Raw genomic sequence first — 27,137 nt, 5'->3', positions numbered from 1 at the left:
CAGGACCAAGGTGCAGCGTGGTGAGCGTAAATTTCTTTTTATTATGAATGTCGCCAACAAAAACAAGAAACAACCAAAAACAAACGTGCAGCTGACTAGGGCTATACAGGCCACTAACACAGACAACTACCCACAACTAAGGTGGAAAAACAGGCTGCCTAAGTATGATTCCCAATCAAAGACAACGATAGACAGCTGTCCCTGATTGAGAACCATAGAAACAGAAAACATAGAAATAAAGAAACTAGAATGTCCACCCTAGTCACACCCTGGCCTAACCAAAATAGAGAATAAAAGCCTCTCTATGGCCAGGGCGTGACAATGTGCCTGTTCAAACTGATGCGTGTTGGAACATGTTATTTTCTCATGCCAGCCCTGCCCAACCATATGAAGGGGAAAGGAATAGGACAGCAGAAGAAAAACTCATCCAATCGGTAAAATTGTGAAGTGATGAAACAATTTCTAGAATGTTCTTTTGAAAGTCAAATTTCTGGGAATGTGTAACATTTAATTGATTTTATCTGCAGGCCATAGTTGCAGTTCTATTCCATGGTTAGAAGTTTGAAGCCTGACAGCTGTTAAAGCCTCCAGTCCACCCTCTAATGAACCCTCTAGTTTCCATAGCCAAGTCAACTCCCCATCATCCATCCTACCCCAAAGCCAGTTTGTGAGGGAAAGCACAACCCCAACACACCTTATGCCCAAGGATCAAAGGATCACCCTACTACATATAATTCTCATGCAAAACAAAATAAACAGTAACTTAAAAAGTGAGACGTTTCTATCTTGAAAAAAAAAAACACATCCAAAACTACTGTGAACAGAGGAAAGAATTTGCTGTGGAAGCGTCTCTTGAATAATTTCCAACCAGAACCTTATAATTCCCTTTTGCACCATAATCTCCCTATCCCATATTAAGTGATATTCAGAATTAACCAGTGGCTATTAATACTTTCTATTTTAAAAAATGTGCTGGGTTATAGCTGTCGTCCGGGTGTGTACAGGATGGGTAACATGACATTCGGGGCTTAGCCTGCCCGAAACCTCCAAACATCATCCAGGCAGTTGAATGCCACTCTCTCTAAATGAGTACGGTTTGCTATTCTCAGTAGCATGGCACTCCATTACACGGCACAGAGCTGCTCCTCCATTTGCAGTTTCAGAATCTGCCAGTTCCTCTGAGTACTGCTTGGCACTTATTCAACCAGGCCTCCTGAGCTTTTGACAGCCATTCAACTCTGCAGCCATTAAAGTTAGCACAGGCTTTTCATTAGAGGAGTTGCCTCTTCCAAAACTACCAAGATGGTGGGTCTGTTAGCAGTTCATATAATATCTCTGTCAGCAGATAATAGTCACTATGGACACTCCACTCATTCAACTCAAACTCTGAAGTCCTGCAAGTGACTGACTTATTCCATTCATGCCTCCAGTGATTGTTCAATACATGCAAGGAGAGCGTATTACATCTTCAGATCTTGTGCCAGCAATAGCTGCCATCAATTTAGGGTTTTTCTTATCCTTGAATGTCTGCTTCATAAGAGTTCAGCAGTTTCCTAATCCCATGACAAGACAGGCAACTAGGATCATGGCCTGCAGTCCTGCCCAGTTGACACACTTTAATTGAGCTATTATTGACCAATAAACAAACAACTCCAGAATATAAAAAACAAGCCCAGCTGTGTCTTCGGCCTTGGTCCATCTCCTCAGCACCAGGATTGCCCTCCCCCTGAGGGTAGCAGCAGGGAGGTGGGGGGCTGCCGTGGCAGACTGTGATGTGGTGGTGCCATGTCTTCCCTGACTGGCACACTGCTCTGTGTTCCTCTGTGTGACCAGCACTAACTCAAGGTTGAGGGGGGCCAAGCTTGATGCTAAAGAGCTTTTATAGTTGACAGGGCCTCCGACCGAAAGGGCTGGCTGACAGCCATTTTCTGGGTGGTGTGGATCTCCATAGAGCCGAGGTGGCAGCTTGGAGAGAAAAGTGCATCCTGTGTGTGGCCCTTAAGTACGATATCACGGCAGACTTCAGAGTAAAGATACACAGTACTCTATCTATTGCATGCCGCCACAGTCTCAGACCACCACTGAGTCACAGATATCTCAGTTGGAAGTGAAATGGTTCATTAAACGCCTTGTGAAAGGGAATACGGTTATAAATGCAGGTCATTCAGAGAATTAGATTATAGTTCATTTGAATGGCTTTTCATTGATGAAGGTTTCTTTTGGTTCTAACCATGTGTTACATGTGGATAATTACCATGGTTTCATTTGAAAATCAGTTGGGTTGTTTGGATTAATTTCAGATGGTCGTGAGTGGAATGTGAAATGCAAATCCATGTAAAACTCTTCCCACAAGTTTTATGTAATTGGTTGTTTTCTATTCAATTATATCATACAAGCATTGATGTGGCAGAAATACAATTGACTTGTTAATGTGTTTATCTAGTGGCCATAATGTAATAACATTCCTCCAACCCCCTCTCGGTGGAATTGATCATCATGTCCTCATGACAGGAAATGTGTAGAAAATGTTGCCCCTGTTTTTTTCTTTCCGTGTGTGTTATTCTGTCCAGAGGAGGAAACAGTAGGCAGCGTTGTCCTGAGAGTTGCCTTTGTCTTGTGGAGGTTACGGCGGCTTTGAAGACCTTGTCTGGTGGGGACCTTTCTTTTGACATGCGCTAACCCCAGACATAGCCAATGACAGATGGGCTTCAAATGGCCTTTGAAGAAGACCCTTGAGTGCTGATCAGGCACTTACTGTGGTTTCCTCTCAGGCTATCTCACAGCTCTCGGGCCTCTCAGACCTCCCCCATTCAGCTGGGAGTAGTATATTACTCTATCCATGTCAAGTTTAGCTATGTGTCCATTTTATTGGTGTGTCTTCTGTCCACGCATGAATTGGCGAGTGGGAACATCCATTTCTTTATCTGTTGGTCTTTTGTCAAGAGGAGGGAAACATTCATTGAAGTGCACACTTCTCCTTTGCCCATATGTTTTCCTTGCAGACAAGACAATGGAAGGCCTCTGCTATGAAATCACGGTCAGGAAACCTTATCAACCAATGGGAGGGAGCCAAGGAAGATTATTCCAGTTGGTGGCAGTATCATGGCTCTTACCACTTGAATTCCTCTATCAAATTGAACGGACAATGTTTGATCACGCAGTGAACTTATCACAGAGCTGTGTGTAACTAGGCAACAGGGTGGTGGTGACAAAGGGTCCCTGTTTAAAGGGTTAACAGCGGCCTGCTGTGGGAGGGTCATATGAGTGGGCAGGCTGGCCATGTGGAACTGGGAAGGGTTATGACTGGCGACTGCTGAACCACACTGCCTTAAGTGATCAAAGCAGACATGGCGGGAGGGGTGGGAGGGCACAGGAGGTCTGGAGGAAGGCGGCTACAAGAGGGCATGGGACCAGGGGGAGGGAGTGGAGACCAGGGGGAGGTGAGGTTCTGAAGCCAGACATTCCTTGTCTTGAGTCACTGAGGCCCCTGGATGACGGAGCACAACGCAGTAACAATGGCACCTCAGTGGTGCCCTGGTACTATTTTATACAGTACACAGGGAATGGTTGCCAGTAACACCCTACCTGGAACACTGCTGGGACTTTGTTATTGTAATTTTCACCACAAAGGGCAGGTAGGATTTGGCGTGAAACATCAGAAATATGATTTAAAAGTTTGTTTTTTTAATCACATATGTTCAAAGTGTAGCAGTTTGTTTAGATACCTCTGACTTTATTATGTGTTCCCACTTTGGGAATGTCATATAATATAATGGGGAAAAGGGTCAGAAAGTGGACATTTATTATGGGGGGGGTTTAAACCCGTTGTTATCAAGATCACTTCAAGATACATTATTCAAACAATCTGCCTCTGCAGAGAGGCCTGAATAATTTAATACATTCCTAATCAGGCTCCACTGCTGATCTTTGCCTGCCAAATTAGGCCAGCCATTACCTTGATTCCGCATGTAAAAGTCCTGAGGTAAGACTGACAGGCAAGAACACAAGAGGAATGTGCAATACATTATGAATCACAATCCTCAGGTGTTGTAATATTAATAAAGGATCGTGCCATGTTAATCTATAACCCCCTTCTTAATGATCAGTAAAACATGGTAGAGCACTGATGCTGGTTAGGCAGAATAAAAACATTCTGAATCCAGATTGATCCAAAAGTTTTATCAATGTCTAGAGATCATTTCAAGCATTTTGTATTTGGTAAATTCAAGATGAAAATAACTTTCATCCCGCTTTGAAGATGGTATTAATTTGTAGATCACACTGGCCTGATCGTGATGAGTAACCCTGCCCGAAGACTTCTTAAGCTTTAGAACAAATGCCCAAAGAGACTTTATCTCAGTCTTGAATCGCATTGTTGATTCAGATGTGATACCTGGGGGATTGCACATTCACTGATTCCTTGCAGTTTGCGGATAGTTTGGATGGCATTGTTGAAATATGGAGAGTCTCCCCTCAGTCCCCTGTTATCTGCGGCCCTCTATTTAGCTCTTCCTGAGGGCATGGGTAAGTGGCCTATTCTATACTGGCCTGGGGTCAGACAGCAGGGAGTTGGTACGGAAGAAGGGGGGTGGTTTGGGGGCAGGAAGAGAGAGAGGGAGAGATAGAATTAGACCCAACCCAATCATGAGAAAACAAAAATATAATTACTTGACACATTGGACAGAATTAACAAAAAAACTGCTAAAACTAGAATGCTATTTTGCTCTAAACAGAGAGTAAACAGTGGCAGAATACCTGACCACTGTGACTAACCCAGAATTAAAGTAAGCTTTGACTATGTACAGACTCAGTGAGCATAGCCTTGCTATTGAGAAAGGCCCCCGTAGGTAGACCTGGCTCTCCAGAGAAGACAGGCTATGTGCACACTGCCCACAAAATGAGGTGGAAACTGAGGTGCACTTTCTAACCTCCTGCCAAATGATTGACCCTATTAGAGACACATATGTGACTGTCCGGCTCGATTCAGTCTTATGTAGCAAAATTTCAAAAAGTGTTTTTTTATATTAGAGACTACACTAGAAAATGATATATCTTACACTACAGCTGAGGAACAATGGGAAAGTAATTCTACTTTGAAAGTTGATCAACTTGTAACCTCACTTTTGAGAAAATGGCCTTTGAATATTTTGGTACACCCACTGGGAGAGGGCTTCTTTGTCTACACTCATTCAGCATCGTTCACACCCTCTTAAGCTATAGCCCCGACCGTGAACTCAACTTGTCCATTTGTAAATTCAGAGCATTTCGCTCTAGGAGCGTTCAGAGCGCACACTGGACGCTCTAGCCGAGGAGTAAGGTTGATCCGAGCGTTCTATCCTAACAACAGTTGTCAAGCTGTTAGCTACTTCCAAACACAAATGAGAGAACAGCTCACTCTGACAATTTTACTCGCCCTAGCAGAGCTGGTCAGGCTATTTTTATGTTATCGAGTGCATTGGTGACTACAACTGTGCTGCTGGCAACAATTTAATAACACTTTTTGCCGACATTTACTGACACTGGCCAAATTCAAAGGGTTTTGAGCGTTCGTAAATTAATCAGTTATTCTGTGCTTTGGCACACTCAGACGAGAGTGCTCTGAAATCAGAGGAGATAGCCAGAGCAAATTGACCAGCTACGTCTATCAGCAGTTGTCGCATTGACATGAACATTCAATTGAAATGGTTACTTGCATAATGGAGTCTTTTGTTAAGACATGTAGCTAGCTAAACAATTAACCATAATCCCAACTCATGGCGTTACTACCCTGCATGAATCTGCAGGAAGCTAACCAACCAGGTTCAATGTTAGCTAGCTAACATTAGGCTATAACTAGCAAAGTAAATGGCTCTGAGATACGAATAATATTACTAACGTAAACTCACCCCATTCCGTACAAATGTGCGCAACCGCAACAGTCAAACGAGGCTGCAAAGAAAACTAATGGGACTGTAGCGACTGTGTTGACTTCAAAATCTGGGGTATGAACTACGTTTCTATTCAAGCGTTTGTCGACATGGTAATGGCTCTATAGTATTGGAGAAAAGTTAAAAAAACAGACCCTCCGTTACATTGTGACGTGTCATGCCGTAACGTACAGCACGCATAAAGCAACTATTTCTGTCTTATAATCTCTCTCCACCAGGTGTAGCACTTCTCTCATCCTTTAAAAACAAGAAATGGACAGTGACGGGGGTAAGGGGGGATACCTAGTAAATTTTTGCGTCATCACTGCAAGCGATCATCATTCTCAAAACCGCTGTTTACTTCTAAAGATCACTTTAGCACCGCCCTAAAAACCCGATTCAAATTCGACACAAACCTTCAAATAGGTATGTAATGACACATTATATAAACTCTTTATAGTGTTTTATTTACATTTTAGAGGCGATAAGGTGATAAGTTGGACAGATCGAGAAAAAGCAATTTTCCCACACAACATCTCTCCTTCTCACTATCACGCATTAGTTTCACTTCCCCACCCGCCATTTTTAAAAAGACCCGACGGGGCTCATTGCCTTCTTGAATCATGCAGAAACGGGCAGCGTGGGGGTCATGTAATTGATTCTGTTGGAAAGGGGAGGAATTGTGCTTTACACAATTAAAGCATCTGCCCTTACAAGTTTACAGGTAACCTTTGAGATATTTTGTCGTCATGTTTGAGCAAGTTGGAACCGGTGTTTTTCTGGATCAAACGAGCCAAATAAATTGACATTTTGGATATATATCGACGGAATTAATCAAACAAAAAGACCATTTGTGATGTTTATGGGACATATTGGAGTGCCAACAACAGAAGCTCGTCAAAGGTAAGGCATGAATTATATTTTTATTTCTGCGTTTTGTGACGCGCCTGCTGGGTTGAAATGTTTTCTCTCTTTTTTTTTACTATAAGTGCTATGCTCAGATAATAGCATCGTATGCTTTCGCTGAAAAGCCTATTTGAATTCTGACATGTTGGCTGGATTCACAACCAGTGTAGCTTTAATTTGGTATCTTTCATGTGTGATTTAATGAAAGTTTGATTTTATAGTAATTTTCATAGTAAATCATTTTAATTTGGCGCTGTGCATTTTCTCAGGCTTTTTTCCAAGTGAGACAGTAGCGTTTTGCCTAAACTCAGATTTTGGGATATAAATATTTTACCGAACAAAAAATACATGTATTGTGTAACATGAAGTCCTATGAGTGTCATCTGATGAAGATTATCACAGGTTAGTGATTCATTTTATCTCTATTTCTGTTTTTTGTTAATGCTCTCTTTAGCTGGAAAAATGGCTGTCTTTTTCTGTGACTTGGCTCATACCTAACATAATCTTTTGGAGTGCTTTCGTCGTAAAACCTTTTAGAAATCGGACACTTTGGCTGGATTTACAACAAGTGTAGCTTTAAAATGGTGTAAAATACTTGTATGCTTGAGGAATTTAAATGATGGGATTTCTGTTGTTTTGAATTTGGCGCCCTGCAGTTTCACTGGCTGTTGACGAGGTGGGACGCTACCGTCCCACATACCCTAGAGAGGTTAATAAGTTTCTTCCACCAGAGCGAGTCTGACCACAAATCAGAGACCACTATGATGATACACCAAATGTGTTTGATGGATCGCGGGAAAGGAGCAGGAATAGGCTTTTGTAGGCTAATCACACTGCTGCTCTCTCATTTAGCTATATGCATATTACGGATTGTGGTTGTTGTGGATGGCTGTTCACAAATCTAAATGTCTATTTTAAACCAATATTGGTTGAATTCAAGATGTTTAAGCTGCCTATCAATCATTGTTTTTAAAATCAGTGGACAGCCAGTGAAAATGAGCTCTTGCAACAGCTGCATAGTGCAGATCCCAGCCCATGGAATACAAGTGTGGCTTTTTAATTTAAAATCCGTAGGCCTAATGGAGACATGCTCTAACTCGTACATGTTTGATAGACATAAATATGGCAATATGTAGTTGCTACATTAATGTTTGGACTTATAAATTATATTTACAGTACCAGTCAAAAGTTTGGACACACCTACTCCTTCAAGGGTTTTCTTTGTTTTTTACTATTTTCTACATTGTATATAGATATATTATTGATTCTTTAAGAATATCACTTATAAATGCCTCATGAGCTTAATTCAACTGTCACACTCCATGAGAACCCACAATATATGTTTGTAAACATTGTAAATATAAACAAACACTGTATAGACTCATAACATTTTAAAACAATCATTTTGATATCATGGATGTTCAGTCCTTGCATCCATAGCCCTGAATATTATTAATCTGAGTGGTTACATTTCTCCAGGCCCATCCCTCAGCTTTTTACCAAAACAGAGGTGGGGCGACCATTTTGTTATTGTTTCATCTGTTGATTTGCCCTTTAAACAGCTGCATATTATCAAGATATCAAAGTGTCACCAACTAAAAGGTAAACAATAGGCCTATTGAAATTGTAATTATCTGATTTATTGCCTACCTCCTCATGCCTTTTGCACACATTGTATATAGATTCTCTTTTTTTCTTTTTTTCTACCATGTTATTGACTTGTTTATTGTTTACTCCATGTGTAACTCTGTGTTGTTGTCTGTTCACACTGCTATGCTTTATCTTGGCCAGGTCGCAGTTGCAAATGAGAACTTGTTCTCAACTAGCCTACCTGGTTAAATAAAGGTAAAATAAAAAAAAAATTAAAAAAAATAGTAAATGCAGCATATGGCATTCATTTTTCACATGTAAATAGCACTTTTCAGTAGTGCTCAAAGCATGCCATTCCATGAGCGCAGAATTTATTTTACAACTCGAATCAATGAGCCCAATCAGTAATAAGCTAATAAGTCCTTAGTTTTGGGGTTATGCTGAGGTAAAACAATTTGGCTAATCTATACTTCCATATTGGAATTCTGTTAGACTTTCGTTTTTAATGTAAAGATATAATTGAATCATATTATTATATGTAGTAGAAAGCGATGGGTTAGAAGAAGCCTACATAACCAACCCATAAAGTAAAATGTAACATCCATATACGTCCAGCTATGTAAACTTTAACATTGATTTATCCTGCAATAGATGTTGTTCAATTGGTAACATACATTTTTGTCAAAGGGAAAGTAATCTAAAAGTAACTGAATGTAATCAGATTATGTTACTGATTACAATTTTGGACAGGTAACGGATTACGCACACACAGACAGACAGAGAGAGAGACAGAGAGAGAGAGACAGAGAGAGAGAAAGAGAGAGAAATGTTGATACTTTACAAGACAACCACACTAGAGAATCTCCTTCTCCTATTACCCTAACCATTTCTCCGCCCCAGCTGTGGTCTCTTCGGGGAAAAACATGGACCGAGTTTTGTGCTGTGTGGTTCCATTTAGTTCAACATGTCCCTGAGCATCACTCAAGGTTCTATTTTTGGCTTGCTGTTTCAATTCCCCTGTATAGTCATGGGCCTGACATTGGATTACTCCTAAATGGTGATTCAATGCAATTGTAAAACAAGGCTATGAAAATGATGCAAACACAAAAGGCTTGTCCACAAGTGGAAGAACTGAAAGCCTCTATTGTTCTACACTCTTAGAAAAAAGGCTTCCAAAAGGGTTATTTGGCCGTCCCCATAGGTTCTACCTGGAACCAAAAAGGGATCTTCAAAGAGTTATCCTATGGAGACAGCAGAAGAACCCTTTTAGGTTCTAGATAGCACCTTTTTTGAGAGTGTGCTGTTCATTTTCATGAATTTCTCTCTTGGGGGGGTGATGCACAGAATCATATGTTGACGTTTGATGTTTTGTTTCAATCATGGTAGATGTTTTATTTGTAGCAACAGTTAGATGAGATACTGTAGGGATGAATAATGATTAACTGTCCGTTGACTAGCGTACTGCTTATCAAAATATGGTGGAAAAAATATAATGTAGTGTGATTTAGAGCCGTGAAATGAAGCGTAAGGTTATTTTTTGTTGTGGCAACAGATTTAGATTGCTGAGTGAGAAGCAACGCCTCTCATCAAATTCTTAATTGCCTAGAACAATTAAAAGAGTGTAAAAAATAACATAAGAAAAGTAAGGGTTGGAACAATTGGATAATGCCTCATTTATGGAGAAAGTGATTTGATGAATCAAAAATAACTGATAAAAAGCTGTTGAATAACAGGAAGCTAAAATATCTGTTTTATATGTGTTGAATTTAGTAAAGACGGAATGATGTGCTGGGTAAATTGTGTCACTGCAGTCTCCTGGTAGGATGTGATGTGCTATAGCGTACTCTGGGCTTCTATATCTCTGTGCTCAGAGGAAGACCGTAGCTTTGTGACTAGATGGTATACAGCTATGGACGGAAGCAAAAATCGTGTGATTTTGTGCTTTTTGTTGCTATGGCAACAGCTAGCTATAGAGTGAAGATAGTTAGCTAGCGTAGTTAGTGTCCCTAGTAGGTGAGGTAAGAAAATGTATCTAACTGGTTTCCACATTCATCTGTGATGACAGTTAGCTAGTGTTCCTAATGGATGTCAACGAGGCACGCCAATTAGCTAACGTTACTGCCCTTGGCAAGCCGGTGCGAATGACCAGTGCAGCCTTGCGAAGGATGCATCGCAAATGGCACCTTACACTCTTAGGTGATAGGGTGTCATTTGGGATGCATACAAGGTCATCTATTTCATCTATAGTGGGTAATGTTCCAACATATCTGTAAGATGGATTTCAACCATATGAGAAACCCACGTCTTGGCTCTTTGGGACAATGTAAAAGTCAGCTTTGTCATTGTATGATAATTCCAGGACAGAGATGAGCTTGAGAGGAACAGGTTCATACTCTTGTTACTGAAGCATAATGCAGCACAAAGACAAAGTAAAATGTTGTATTGCAGATGTCCTCAATAGCGGTTTACTACGGTTCCAAAATATCAGGATATGAGAGAGGGACCCATTTGGTCTCTTGGGACTGTGTGGACTGTGGAAGACAGACAGCTTTGTCATTCTATCAAATGAATGTGTAAATTATCTGATAGGATGTTGTGTTAAGACAGGTTAAGTTATGCCCTATTATAGCGTTAGGGGACATGACCTCATATTTTGTCAGTTTAGGGATACAACATGAATTGTTCTTAAAAATGTTCCATGGTCGATCACCAATTCAATAGATAGGTTGTAGGAAGCTTCCGTAGCTGTCACTAGTCTAATGTATACTCATTTAACTATGCAACATTCCCCAAAGATCAAATGTCATTTAATCCAAAGCAGCGTAAACTGCACTATTATTCTAATGCATGGAGATATGCAGTAGCATGCACAGTATTGGTATTGTTCAACTCTAACCTTAAGCACATGGCCTCTGAACATTGCGACTGCAATATATGTTAGAACAATCTTGGGCCCCTCGCAATAATACCTCATTGTAGTGTTAATATTATGTAAAATTACACAGTAGTAATTTACAGTAGTATTACCACGTCAACAACTTTTCGGTTGTGACATACAGTGCCAAGTAGTAAACTCAGCAAAAAAAGAAACGTCCTCTCACTGTCAACTGCGATTATTTTCAGCAAATTTAACATGTGTAAATATTTGTATAAACATAAGATTCAACAACTGAGTCATAAACCGATCAAGTTCCACAGACATGTGACTAACAGAAATGGAATAATGTGTCCCTGAACAAAGGTGTGGTCAAAATCAAAAGTAACAGTCAGCATCTGGTGAGACCACCAGCTGCATTAAGTACTGCAGTGCATCTCCTCCTCATGGACTGCACCAGATTTGCCAGTTCTTGCTGTGAGATGTTACCCCACTCTTCCACCAAGGCACCTGCAAGTTCCTGGACTTTTCTGGCGGGAATGGCCCTAGCCCTCACCCTCTGATCCAACAGGTCCTAAACATGCTCGATGGGATTGAGATCCGGGCTCTTCGCTGGCCATGGCAGAACACTGACATACCTGTCTTGCAAGAAATCACGCACACAACGAGCAGTATGGCTGGTGGCATTGTCATGCCGGAGGGTCATGTCAGGATGAGCCTGCAGGATGGGTACCACATGAGTGAGGATGTCTTCCCTGTAATGCACAGCATTGAGATTGCCTGCAATGACAACAAGCTCAGTCCGATGATGCTGTGACACACCGCCCCAGACCATGACGGACCCTTTACCTCCAAATCAATCCCGCTCCAGAGTACAGGCCTCGGTGTAACGCTCATTCCTTCGACGATAAATGCAAATCTGACCACCAGACAAAACCTCGACTCGTCAGTGAAGAGCACTTTTTGCCAGTCCTGTCTGGTCCAGCGATGGTGGGTTTGTGCCCATCGGCAATGTTGTTGCCAGTGATATCTGGTGAGAACCTGCCTTACAACAAGCCTACAAGCCCTCAGTCCAGCCTCTCTCAGCCTTTGGACAGTCTGAGCATGATGGAGGGATTGTGCATTCCTGGTGTAACTCGGGCAGTTGTTGCCATCCTGTACCTGTCCCGCTGGTGTGATGTTCGGATGTACCAATCCTGTGCAGGTGTTGTTACACGTGATCTGCTACTGCGAGGATGATCAGCTGTCCGTCCTGTCACCCTGTAGCGCTGTCTTAGGCGTCTCACAGTACGGACATTGCAATTTATTGCCATGGCCACATCTGTAGTCCTCATGTGTCCTTGCAGCATGCCTAAGGCACATTGACACAGGTGAGCAGAGACCCTTTGCCTCTTTCTTTTTGTGTTTTTCAGAGTCAGTAGAAAGGCCTCTTTAGTGTCCTAAGTTTTCATAACTGTGACCTTAATTGCCTACCGTCTGTAAGCTGTTTGTGTCTTAATGACCGTTCCACAGGTGCATGTTCATTAATTGTTTATGGTTCATTGAACAAGCATGGGAAACAGTGTTTAACAACAACAAAGATCTGTGAAGTTATTTGTATTTTTACAAATTATCTTTCAAAGACAGGGTCCTGAAAAAGGGACGTTTCTTTTTTTGCTGAGTTTATTATGCACACAACTTGTAAAGTTGAAAAAGTTCTGGAACGCAGATAGTAAAAGCTTATTAACTTTCTAAGAAATGTTCTATACATTTGTTACATTCCCCAGCAAGAAAACCAAAACCTTCACTCAAACAGAAGGGGTAACTAACTAAGAGTCACTGACCAACATCAAAACGAAACAGTTGGAGTTCTGAAAGACACTCATGGGGGTGTCCACTGAAAGTTGACTACCAACAAAAACTAGAACCGAAAAGACACCCACCATGTTCGCCCACTAAATTTGCCCACTAAGAGGCAAACAGAACTAAAACCCACACCAAACTTAAAGACAGGAAGCAAACAAAAAAGTTGAGCAAAACAAAAACAGGAAAGATCAGACAAAGGAATGTTTTTCTGGAAATCAAATAGGACGTGCCAACTAAAGGTGTTGACCCTCCACATCTCTCAAGACAACTGGAATACCTGGCCAGCCACTCTTAAATGGCACCTGGGCCAGCACAGGTGAAACACCTTGCCACTAACGAGATAGCAACCAAAACAGATGTAACGCATACTGACTAACGAGGTGACACCAATCGGTGCGCCGTATGTGCTAACAAGCTATACGTGATAAAATCCTCCCTCAAAGCATAAATGGAAAAACCAAAACCTGTAACCTATTTTAAAGGCAAACCACTGAGAGTAAGATCAGAGGCTGATATTGTTCCATGATGTTGTGAACTGAAGGAGAGATGAGTGTGTTTGTATAGTATGTCTGCTTTACTGCAGACCTGCTCTGTCTCTGATCCCCCAGCTTGAATAACACACCACTCTCACCACGGATTAAGGTGTCACCCTTCAGACAGATTAGAGGAATAGCAAATGTTCTATAGCGTTTGTAATCGATTTAATATACTACAGTTTAATTCCATTCGAAAATCCCTGGATAACATCGTTTGAAAGCATAATCTGAGGTATCAGGAGGGCATAATGTGATAAGAACAATATCTTTGCATAAATAACTGGTGACTGATACAAAGCCATTTGCCAAGTTTTGAAGACCGTTATTATGTTTATTATATGAGGTGGTTCAATTCATATTGGAAGTGAATTATTTCAATAGTGTAGCAGATCAGTCAATTACTCAAATAATGTCCATAACAAAAAGGCTGATCAAATGTATTTTGTGGGAATAAAGGAATTACTTTGAAATAGAGAGTGGGCATTCAGGCAATAAGGTGGATGTTATTGTTGTTTGTTTATGATTGACTGGTTGCCTGCCAAATAGCTACAGTGCCTTGAGAAAATATACACACCCCTTTAATTTGTCCAGATTTTGTTGTGTTACAGCCTGAATTGATTACATTTAGATTTTTTTGGTCACTGGCCTACACAAAATACCCCATAATGTCAAAGTGTAATTACAGTATCTTTTTATTTCATTTTTTACAAATTAATAAAAAATGGGAAGTTGAAATGTCTTGAGAACATGATTTTTTTATGACTACCTCATCTCTCTACCCCACACATACAATTATCTGTAAGGTCTCTCAGTCGAGCAGTGAATTTCAAACACAGATTCAACCACTAAGACCAGGGTGGTTTTCCAATGCCTCACAAAGAAGGGCGCCTACTGGTAGATGGGTAACAAATATTCCAAAACATGCATCCTATTTGCAACAAGGCACTAAAGTAATACTGCAAAAAATGTGGCAAAGCAATTAACTTTTTGTTATGTTTGGTGCAAATCCAATACAACACATTAATGAGTACCACTCATCATATTTTCAAGAATAGTTTTGGCTGCATCATGTTATGGCTATGCTTGTAATTGCTAAAGACTAGGAAGTTTTTCAGTATAAAAAATAAACTGAATGGAGCTAAGCACAGGCAAAAACCTAGAGTAAAACCTGGTTCAGTCGGCTTTCCACCAGACACTAGGAGAGGAATTTACCTTTCAGCAAGACAATAACCTAAAACACAAATCCAAATATACACTGAAATTGCTTACCAAGAAGACAGGGAATGTTCCTGAGTGGATGAATTACAGTTTTGACTTATATCTGCTTGAAAATCTATGGCAAGTCTTGAAAATAGTTGTCTAGCAATGATCTACGACCAATTTGACAGAGCCTGAAAATTTTTGAAAATAATTATGGCAAGACTAACCCAGAAAGACTCACAGCTGTAATCACTGCCAAAAGTGCTTCTATAAAAGCATTACCCAGGGGTTTGAATACTTATGTAAATTAGATATTTCTGCATTTCATTTTCAATACATTTGAAAACATGTTTTCATTATGGGGTATTGTGTGTGAATGGGTGAGAAAAATCTATTTAATCCATTTTAAATTCAGGCTGTAGCACAACAAAATGTGGAATAAGTCATGGGGTAAGAATACTTTCTGAAGGCACTGTACATGTGCTCCTTCAGAAGACAGAAGAGTGAATGTGTACAGTATGGTTTGTGAGGAGTCTTCATTTGCAATCTCCCTTCACATTTGTAAAGGTTAATTGAATGCTGCCGTCTTACTATTTGCCTGAGGCATTCCTCTACTCTTGGCAGATCTAGAATGCCATTTGATTGAACAGAACCCGAATAGTGCGAGAACCTCTTGGCTTCACCATTCAATTCTGTGAGATTGTGGTGAAAGAGATTGGGGCTTGTGGTTCAATGCCAGCAGACTGCTAATATAAACACTTCGAAGGCTAACCTTGTGCCCTCACGCCGATGTAATCAGAGACCTCCCTCAAATGGCAACTTCTCACAGTCACATTTAACACAAAAGATAGCTAGATAAGGTGGAGGTAGATGTACACAGCTCTGATAACAGTGGACAGATGGAGATGGTCTGACCGCAATAAGTTGCAGAGGCCTGCTGGGGTGGAACTGTCCACCAATTGGACATAAGGGGAAGTATCGAGAAATGAGAGAGAATTAAGAGAGATACTGAAACAAACAGGCCTCCTTTTCTATAGCTCTATACTTTAATTAACTACATAATGATAATTTGTCCAATAAAGACCCATTATCAGTGGCATAATTGCCCTCAAATTATTACTTTTTATTACTCTGATTTCATCCTGATACCAAGTTAAATAAAGGTTAAAAAAATGGCATGACTTCATATACTTAAACCCCAGCATTGAGCATTCTATGTGAACCAAGTGTATCATGTGACACAGGCACCATATGTTGAGGGAGGGATGGACTGCTGCTGTTGATTTATTCATTGGTAGAAATGCCAAACGGTGTCATTTTCAAGAAGGATAATAAATCTGTCTCTCTCTCGAGACACATGCTTGGCACTGATTGGTCTGCTGAGGAGCTGATAATTACATTGAGAGATATGGAGCTTGCAGTTATTCTACTGCATACTCAAATGTATTACGTGTTAGGTTTCAGATATACTTTCCTTTTTATAAAAAACGTGCATTTTTTCCATTGTGCTGATCGAAGAATGAATCTGTCATATTTGTTGTCCCTTTCTGAGCTCTAATGAATGTAATCTCAGTGTCAGCATATACAAAATCTGACCCATTTCACCATGTGAAGTGACGACTTTCCAATATCATATCAACCAGAGAAGAAGGGGAGCAACAACCTAGCTATGAGGAAATCTAGCGTGACCATGGTTATTTTCCAGTATATTATTCGGTTGAGCCAGGAACAACAAAAAATAAACCAACCGCATTCTGTTTCCTCACTCGTGCTTGCAGCTCTCTCTCTCTCTCAATTGTCACTGTGTTAATGCATTGGGAGGAATGCTGCTAAAACAAGGCCCTATGAGGTTTGGTGGACTGTAAATAGAATGGCTGCCAAATCAAATTCACCCAGGGCCCTCTAATGTTATATGGATCCCTTTGTGCCTAGTGTGTTTTGATCTGAGCTTTTCTGGGAAATTGGTGCAACAAACGCAAAGAGAAATCAATATGGAGATAGTTGTCCTGTACTTAATCGTGGTGTTCTGTGCATTTCATTAGGTTTTGTTCAAGAGGGGATCTGGTATATTGTTTTGATCTGGTATATTGTACGATATATTTTTTTCCGTTTTCAAAATATGTAGTGGAACAATGTGTCCCTTTGTATCCGTTTGTGTCTCTGTTATTGTCACACCCTGATCTGTTTCACCTGTCTTTGTGATTGTCTCCACCCCCATCCAGGTGTCCCCCATCTTCCAAATTATCCCCTGTGTATTTATACCTTTGTTCTCTGTCCGTTGCCAGTTCGTCTTGTTTGTTCAAGTCAACCAGCGTTTTTGTTCTCAGCTCCTGCATTTCCCAGTCTCTCTTTTTCTCGCCCTCCTGGTTTTGACCCTTGCCTGCATTTCCCAGTCTCTCTTTTTCTCACCCTCCTGGTTTTGACCCTTGCCTGCATTTCCCAGTCTCTCTTTTTCTCGCCCTCCTGGTTTTGACCCTTGCTTGCATTTCCCAGTCTCTCCTTTTTCTCACCCTCCTGGTTTTGATCCTTGCCTGTCCTGACTCAGAGCCCGCCTGCCTGACCACTCTGCCTGACCCTGAGCCTGCCTGCCGACCTGTACCTTTGCCCCACCTCTGGATTGTTGACCTCTGCCTACCCTGACCCTGCCTGCCGTCTGGTACCGTTGCCCCACCTCTGGTTTACTGACCCCTGCCTGCCTTGACCTGTCTATTGCCTGCCCATTTTGGAATAATAAACCATTGTCAATTTAATGTGTCTGCATCTGGGTCTTACCTTGATTCCTGACATTTCCCTGTCTCTCAAGCAACTGCACAAAACCAACTGAAAAGGCATCTTCTACTCTGTCCTTCCAAGAATAACACCTTGAAAGAAATTAGAAAATGAACCTTTGAGCTGAGATGCTGAAATGACCTAAGATTGTACAATCCTTAATATTAAAATGTTAGATTTAACTTTTCATTTCAAATCATTTACGAAACTAAAAGGCTTTGAATGATTTCCGACTGTCAGACAACTCCTACCATACCATATTGTTTTCCATAGTCGAACAGATGCTTTAAGGCATTTATGATAGCCGATGCTGCTTGACCTTTTGTAGTGTCCAAAATGAGACAACAGATTTCCACATTTTTCTGTCTACAAAACAGACATTTAGCTGCACATGGCATTTAGCTGACAGGGCATTCTTCGTGTGTGTTATAACATTAATAGTGTCCTCATCCAAACATTGCATTAATGATGGCCTTATTTATTCTGAAAACATGTGGACGGTCTTGTACACTGAGAATATAAGCCTACTGTATATAGTTGGGGAGTAAAAGAGGTCAACTGCCATAGTTTATAGAACTCTACCCTCCCAATCTCTCCAAACCAGAAAAACAGCTCCTATTTTCATATCAATGGGGATTAAGAATGATTTACTAGAGAAGGAATAGTAAATCCTCTGGAACTCTGTACAAGGTAGTGTGGGGGTGTAGAGAGGGGAGTTGTAGCTTTTCTTCCGGTCATAAAGCATTTGGAGATGTCAAACGGTCAAAGACCTCCTTAAACAGTCATTACTTCCTGTATATCACCTGGCCATGCCTCACATAATGCTTCACTCTTACACATTCAACTGAATTAAACTTCTGGTATCTGGGAGTGATGTCTCTCCACAGAGGATGATGTGTAAGCAATGCAATGCACTCCTCCAGCCTGTCTTTTTCTCTCCCTCTCTCCTTATCCCTCCCTCTCTTTCTCTTTCTCTGTGACTATTAAAAGCTTGTGGACAATGTGGTTGCCTCTCGTGATTTCTTTTTTTTTATTACAGGATATAAAACCTTTTTCAACCTTGAATAAAGCCCCTCGAGAAGCTGTAGGAACAATACTTATACTTAATCTGTTGATCGTGACACATTCTTTCTAATTTACATCAGCTTTCCGCTATGTTCGGATTCCTTAGTAATAACAGATTTATACAGGATTTTTCTTGATGTAGCACAATACAATAGCTTGAAATAACATTTGATTTCATTATAAGTGTGGCAAGGAAAATTCATGAAAAGAATAAGGCTAACTTATGCAGGTGTTGTCTTATAAAAACTGAAGTTGGAAGTAACAGACTATGATTAGCTCTATTGTCAGTCTCCAAGTCTCACCGGAACATTAGTTCTCACAACAAGGAGTGCCGTTCTACTGGTTCACTACTTCCATGCTGTTCTTCCTCTTCTCAGCCTTATCTGTTTGTTAACATTTTGAGTGAATTTGCATGTCTATATGTCCTGTATATAGTTAATTATGGCACAATCAAATAGTAAAACATCCACTTTTGTAAATCTACATGTGATATTCAGTTAGTCTTTTTTCATATTTTCAAAGGATTGCGTGTCCATTCATGCCAGTGTTTGTTGCTTGTTTGATTTTGTTGTACTTTCCCATTCTAATCCGAAAGCTGCAACATTGACCTTTTTGAATAATCATGAAACATATTCTTATATGGATTATTTCACTCAATTCTCTTCAAATCCAGCGTTTTAGGCAATGAGGGAAGCCATGGAACCAACTGTATAGTCTAGGCAGGCTCAGTGAAAATGCTGAGCTAGAAATAGCCACCAGATGGACGAACCCATCAAAAGCCTTAAAGTGCTGTAGGGGAAGGGATTAAGGTCAGAGTATATTTTAATAAGATATTACAATATCAATTAGAATGGACAATTCCACTCAAAATGCACACATTTTATGTATATTCACAATCTGTTTCAGACCACCCAGATCCTTGCACGGACCAGACCTCCACCCACAGAATTCTTTGAGTTGCCAAACCAATTCCCCCAATGAATGAATAAAACCCTTTAATCCTTGAATTGGGACAGGTTTCTTGTGAATGATTCAATTTCCTTCTCATTGTGTCAAACAAGGACATGACAGAGTCGGGCACTGTTTCCTTGTTCTGTTTCAGGTCAACAGGACCAGTGTGGGACAATGGAGGGATCACCCATGGGTGTCGACCAGGGACAAAGACTAAACATGGCCCTCTGCAGCTTGGCGGGCATGTTGGGGGAAACATTCATTCCACCACAGGACAAAGGTTAACCCCATAAGGATAGATAACTTGTTGGCCCAAATAATGATAAGAACTGTGCATGTGAGTTAATATTTTCTGGGACAGGATTCATGAGTGTGTAGTGTTGTAGGATTCCAATTCTAAAGATTCAGTTATTGGCCCAATGTTGCCAGAGCAGTATGTTATCCTGTATAAGGGTTGCCAGATCAGTATGGTTCCCTGTAGGATGGTCTGTGTTGAAGTAAATTCAACATGTATCCTTCAAGTGATGATGGCTCATTTCCCAAGTTAACATGCCATAGTATTCAATGCAGAATAATCAATTTGTGAGGGCCAAACAATTAAGATTAATTGGGTCAACTTTAAATTCAATCGTTGTAATTTTAGACTCATTTGTGGTTGACACCTAAATAACCTTATGACCTCTAAAAAGTCCCTAAATTGAGCAATTGACTGAAAGAATCAATGACAGACATATGCTACCACTCAAGAGTAATAGTGATATGAGGGTTAGAAGGGTATAGGACCATCTGGGTACATGGTAACTTTGACCACTGGCCTCTTTCAGATATACAGTATTATGTATCACTCTAAAACTGGTGTACAACAGAAAACGTAAGTGTTTCTTATAGGACAAGTTCAGATTGTACCTGACCGTTTGCTTCCATTTCGTGCACGATGAAAAAAGTGTTTTATTGAAAAAGGATGGTTACTGGGTAGCTAAATGTTGAATTTGGATCCCGCAATGGGGTTAGCATCAGTTGCTGGGACCGCTACTATCTGTCCAGTCATCCTGCCAACCAAAAGTCTGAAGAAATGCCTGGTGTCGCATCTAGCCTAGCTGCTAACTAGCTATCAAGCTGGCAAGGTTTCCTTAACAGCTTCTACACAGACCGTGACGCGGTAACCCTTGTGGCTGGGACTGAGGCTTGTGGCTGTCTAAATCCTTGCTGTTTGCTGCTGTTTCCATCTGCCCTGCGACCTGCCCAGTCTGGAACTGCATGGAGTACCAGCGTTAGTCTACGTTGCTACTATGGCATCCAAAGCAAAAGCCGGTGGGAGTAACGGAGAGGACAATGTTTCTCTATCACAGGTGAAGGATAATTTAAACAAAAATAGTTCTACAAGGAGTTGTTAAAACAGGAAAATAGCTTCAAGAGCTTTGTCTAAATACTGACAAAATGAACAAAATAATGGACTAACCAGGACCTTAGGAACAGTTTTAAGTTCTCCTAGGGAGAGGTGGATGTCCTGAGAGATTTGCAGCAAGATGACAACTGTAAGTCAACACGAGATGACATCTGCACTGTCTGTGAATCATTATTAACAATGACTGGGAATACTCTCTGAGGGACAATGCAGGAGTAATAACATAATTGTGGATGGCATACCATCGTCTTTACATGAGAACGGGGCCAAGCCTGAGGAGAAAGTAAGAAAAATTATCACTGAAAAGTGCAGATAGATCTTTGGAAGATTGAGGTGTAGCAGGCACACAGGTGTTACGAAGAGTGGAACCCAAGAGCAGACTCAGATGAGGAGACTGGGATGAAGGAACCAAGGTATTTATTGAAACACATGGGGAAGATGGAGTGCAGGCCAGGGGAAGCTCAGGCGGATTGCAGGAAACCAGGTGCGGAGGCTGAGGCTGGAGCGAGAGGGGTTAGAACAGGGTAAGCAGGTCCGGAGGGGGAATCCAAGGGAGCAGTAGAGTGGGGAATCCAGGACAGAGTAGCAGGATGCCGTGACGTGGGACTGGAGACAGGAACCAGAGTCAGAGTGGGCAGAGCTATAGCGGAGAGGAAAACAGCGTCAGACAAGGAAAACAGGCACAACAGGATCTAAACAGTAACAAACGGTTAGAAACGTAGACTGACTGAGCAGGTGACAGACCCAGGCCTGTCACACCCTGATCTGGTTCACCTGTTCTTGTGATTGTCTCCACCCCCTCCAGCTGTCACTTATTATCCCCGGTGTATACATCCCTGTGTTTCCTGTCTCTCTGTGCCAGTTGGTCTTATTTGCTAAGTCAGCCAGCGGTTTTCCTTGCTCCTATTTTTCCCAGTCTCTGTTTGTTTCTAGTCCTCCTGGTTTCGACCCTTGCCTGTTCTGACTCCGAACCCGCCTGTTCTGATTACCAGCCTGCCCTTGTACTGTTTTGACTCAGATCTGGTTTCTGACCCCTGCCTGCACTGACCTCGAGACTGCATTTCGTCTGGTACTGTTTTGACTCTGACCTGGTCTATGAACTCTCGCCTGTCAACAACCTGCCTTTGCCTAATCCCTTTGTTAAAATAAATATTGGAGCTCTACCATCTTTTTTTTTATTTATTTTTTTATTTAACCTTTATTTAACCAGGTAGGCAAATTGAGAACACGTTCTCATTTACAATTGCGACCTGGCCAAGATAAAGCAAAGCAGTTCGACACATACAACAACACATAGTTACACATGGAGTAAGACAAACATATAGTCAATAATACAGTGAAAAAAATAAGTCTATATACAATGAGAGCAAGTGAGGTGAGATAAGGGAGGTGAAGGCAAACAAATATATGTATAAATAAATAAAAATATAAAAAGGCCTGTATAAATATAAATCTGCCTCCTGTCTGCATTTGGGTCTCACCTTGTGCCTTTATACAGGCTGATAATGTTCAAGTTCCTAAGGTTTAAGAACAAGATGGCTATTCTGGAGAGAGCCAAGAACTTGAGAGGAACCAACATCTTCCTTAACGAGGACTATTCGGAAGCTGTGCGCCAGAGTTGGAAAGAACTTGCTGCAGAACTCTGCTCTAAAGCTATATCCATACCCATTGGATGTGCTGACCATAATATAATGGCACATCTAGAAAAGCCAAATATCCAAACACTAGATCTAAAATAGTGTATAAAGATCATACAAAATGTTTTGTACATTACTGGGCAATCTGAAAAGTCAAAGTCAATTGATCAATAATATGATAATACTTTAAGAAAAAATATTTATTTTCAATTTACAATCTGTAGAAACAATGACATCGGAAAGGTTCAGAGCTTTTGTGAAACATCACAGCACAGTTGAAAAATATATGGCGTTAAGAGATAGATGGGAAGAGGTTGAATGGAGCTGAAGGTTGGTACTAATAACAATATACAGTGCCTTGCAAAACTATTCATCCCCCTTGGCGTTTTTCCTATTTTGTTGCATTACAACCTGTAATTTAAATGGATTTTTATTTGGATTTCATGTAATGGACATACACAGAATAGTCTCAACTGGTGAAGTGAAATAACCTGTTTCTAAAAAATAAAAAACAGAAAAGTGGTGCGTGCATATGTATTCTCCCCCGTTGCTATGAAGCCCCTAAGTAAGATCTGGTGCAACCAATTACCTTCAGAAGTCACATAATTAGTTAAATAAAGTCCACCTGTGTGCAATCTAAGTGTCACATGATCTGTCACATAACCTCAATATATATATACACCTGTTCTGAAAGGCCCCAGAGTCTGCAACACCACTAAGCAAGGGGCACCATGAAGACCAAGGAGCTCTCCAAACAGGTCAGGGACAAAGTTGTGGAGAAGTACAGATCAGGTTTGGGTTATAAAAGAATATCTGAAACTTTGAACATCCCACGGAGCACGATTAAATCCATTATTAAAAAATGGAAAGAATATGGCACCACAACAAATCTTCCAAGAGAGGGCCACCCACCAAAATTTACAGACCAGGCAAGGATGTCATTAATCAGAGAGGCAACAAAGAGACCAAAGATAACCCTGAAGGAGCTGCAAAGCTTCACAGCAGAGATTGTCCATAAGACCACTTTAAGACATACACTCCACAGAGCTGGGCTTTATGGACGAGTGGCCAGAAAAAAGCCATTCCTGAAAGAAGAAAATTTGCAAACATGTGGGAGACTCCCCAAAGCATGTGGGAGACGCTCCAAACATATGGAAGAAGGTACTCTGACCAGATGAGACTAAAATTGAGCTTTTTGGCTTTCAAGGAAAACGTTATGTCTGGCACAAACCCAACACGTCTCATCACCCCGAGAACACCATCCCCACAGTGAAGCATGGTGGTGGCAGCATCATGCTGTGGGGATGTTTTTCATCGGTAGGGACTGGGAAACTGGTCAGAATTGAAGGAATGATGGATGGTGCTAAATACAGGGAAATTCTTGAGTGAAACCAGCTTCAGTCTTCCAGAGATTTGAGACTGGGACGGAGATTCACCTTCCAGCAGGACAATGACCCTAAACATACTGCATTAACTTCTCTAGGGTAGGGGGCAGCATTCGGAATTTTGGATGAAAAGCATGCCCAAATTAACTTCTCTAGGATAGGGGGCAGCATTTTCATGTTTGGATGAAAAGCATACCCACATTCAACTGCCAGCTACTCATCCCCAGAAGATAAGATATGCATATTATTAGTAGATTTGGATAGAAAACACTCTGAAGTTTCTAAAACTGTTTGAAGTATAACAGAACTTATTTAGCAGGCGAAACCCAGAGGACATACCATTAAGATAAAAAAAATTTGAGGTCACTCTCTTTTCAATGGATTTTCATTGGGAATCCAGATGATTTTTAAGGGACCTTCTTGCAGTTCCTACCGCTTCCACTGGATGTCAACAGTCTTTAGAAATTGGTTGAGGTTATTCCTTTGTGTAATGAAGAAGTGATGAAGTTGATGAAGAAGGGGTGAATAGTTATGCACGCTGAAGTTTTCTGTTTCTTTTGTCTTATTTCTTGTTTGTTTCACAATAAAACATATTTTGCATCTTCAAAGTGGTAGGCATATTGTGTAAATCAAATGATACAAACCCCCCAAAATATCTATTTTAATTCCAGTTTGTAAGGCAACAAAATAGGAAAAATTCCAAGGGGGGTGAATACTTTCGCAAGCCACTGTAACCAATCTTAAACATACTGCGTCCGTAAAACGTATATAGGTTAGGAAGTTTTTTGAAAGAGTACAGTTTTAAAGATATGGCAAATGGAAATCAAACCGGATGGACACATCATAAATATGTGGGAGAGGTTGAGGGTAGAAGGACAAGAGTTAAAAACAAACAAAATAATACTATTGTAAAATAGACTGTGTCCATAAAATGTATATAGAATGTATAAGTTGGAAATACAGGCCTACGCGTTGTTGTTCGCTAGTTTGCTCCAATTGGGGGAGGAGTGGTAGGGTTGGAGGGTAATAAAGGAAATATATATATTTTTTAAAGATACACTACTGATCAAAAGTTTTAGAACACCTTCTCATTCAAGGGTTTTTCTTTATTTGTACTATTTTCTACATTGTGGAATAATAGTGAAGACATCAAAACTATGATATAACACATATGGAATCATGTAGTAACCAAAAAAGTGTTAAACAAATAAAAATATAGTTTATATTTGAGATTCTTCGAACAGTCACCCTTTGCCTTGATGACATCTTTGCACACTCTTGGCATTCTCTCAACTACCTTCATGCATTTCAATTAACAGGTGTGCCTTCTTAAGTTCATTTGTGAAATGTATTTCCTTTTTAATGCATTTGAGCCAATATGTTGTGTTGTGATAAGGTAGGATGGGGATACAGAAGATATTTCTATTTGGTAAAAGACAAAATCCATATTATGGCGAGAACAGCTCAAATAAGCAAAGAGAAACGACAGTCCATCATTACTGTCAGTCAATACAAAACATTTCAAGAACTTGGAGAGTTTCTTCAAGTGCAGTCGCAAAAACCATCAAGCGCTATGATGAAACTGGCTCTCATGAGAACCGCCACAGGAATGAAAGACCCAGAGTTACCGCTGCTGCAGAGGATAAGATCATTAGAGTTACCAGCCTCAGAAATTGCAGCCCAAATAAATGCTTCACAGAGTTCAAGTAACAGAGGCATCTCATCATAAACAGTTCAGGGGAGACTGTGTGAATAAGGCCTTCATGGTTGAATTTCTGCAAAGAAACCACTACTATTTATTTATTTTTATTTAACCTTTATTTAACTAGGCAAGTCAGTTAAGAACAAATTCTTATTTACAATGAACAACACTACATACATAAAGAGAGACCTAAGACAACAACATAGCAAGGCAGCAACACATGACAACACAGCATGGTAGCAACACAACATGACAACAACATGGTAGCAGCACAAAACATGGAACAAACATTATTGGGCACAGACAACAGCACAAAGGGCAAGAAGGTACAGACAACAATACATCACGCAAAGCAGCCACAACTGTCAGTAAGAGTGTCCATGATTGAGTCTAAAGGACATCAATAATAAGAAGAGACTTGCTTGGGCCAAGAAACACGAACAATGAACAATAGACTGGTGGAAATGTGTCCATTTGAGATTTTTGGTTCCAACCGCCATGTCTTTGTGAGATGAGGTGTGGGTGAACGGATGATCTCTGCATGTGCTGGTGACACTGTCTGTGATTTATTTAGAATTCAAGGCACACTTAACCAGCATGGCTACCACAGCATTCTGCAGAGATACGCCATCCCATCTGGTTTGGGCTTAGTTGGACAATCATTTGTTTTTCAACAGGACAATGACCCAACACACCTCCAAGCTGTGTAAGGGCTATTTGACCAAGAAGGAGAGTGATGTAGTGCTGCATCAGATGACCTGGCCTCCACAATCCCCGACCTCAACCAAATTGAGATGGTTTGGGATGAGTCAGACTCATCGTGAAGGAAAAGCAGCCACAAAAAACTCAGCATATGTGGGAACTTCTTCAAGACTGTTGGAAAAGCAGTCCTGGTGAGGCTGGTTGAGAGAATGCCAAGAGTGTGCAAAGCTGTCATCAAGGCAAAGGGTGACTATTTGAAAAATCTCAAATATAAGCTATATTTTTATTTAACACTTTTTTGGTTACTACATGATTCCATATGTGTTATTTCATCGTTTTTATGGCTTCACTATTATTCTACAATGTAGAAAATAGTAAAACATAAAGAAAAACCTTTGAGTAGGTATTCTAAAACTTTTGACCGGTTGTGTAAATATATTTGCTATAACATATATGGGGGATTGGAAGTGATGCAGACAACTACATTGATGAAAGCTAGAATCGATTTGTAATATTAAAGCTGATCTACCCCCTAAAATAAAACATTTAAAGGTTTTGTACTGATTCCTATGTTAATGTTACAACAAATATTTATTGGTTTGATGTGTGTCATGGGGAGCATCTAGACGCTGCACTTGGATGCATTTATTACATTTGTTCTTT

The sequence above is a fragment of the Salvelinus alpinus genome, chromosome 30, assembly GCF_045679555.1.
Source record: "Salvelinus alpinus chromosome 30, SLU_Salpinus.1, whole genome shotgun sequence".
Taxonomy (NCBI): domain Eukaryota; kingdom Metazoa; phylum Chordata; class Actinopteri; order Salmoniformes; family Salmonidae; genus Salvelinus; species Salvelinus alpinus.
This window is presented reverse-complemented; position numbering follows the sequence as displayed.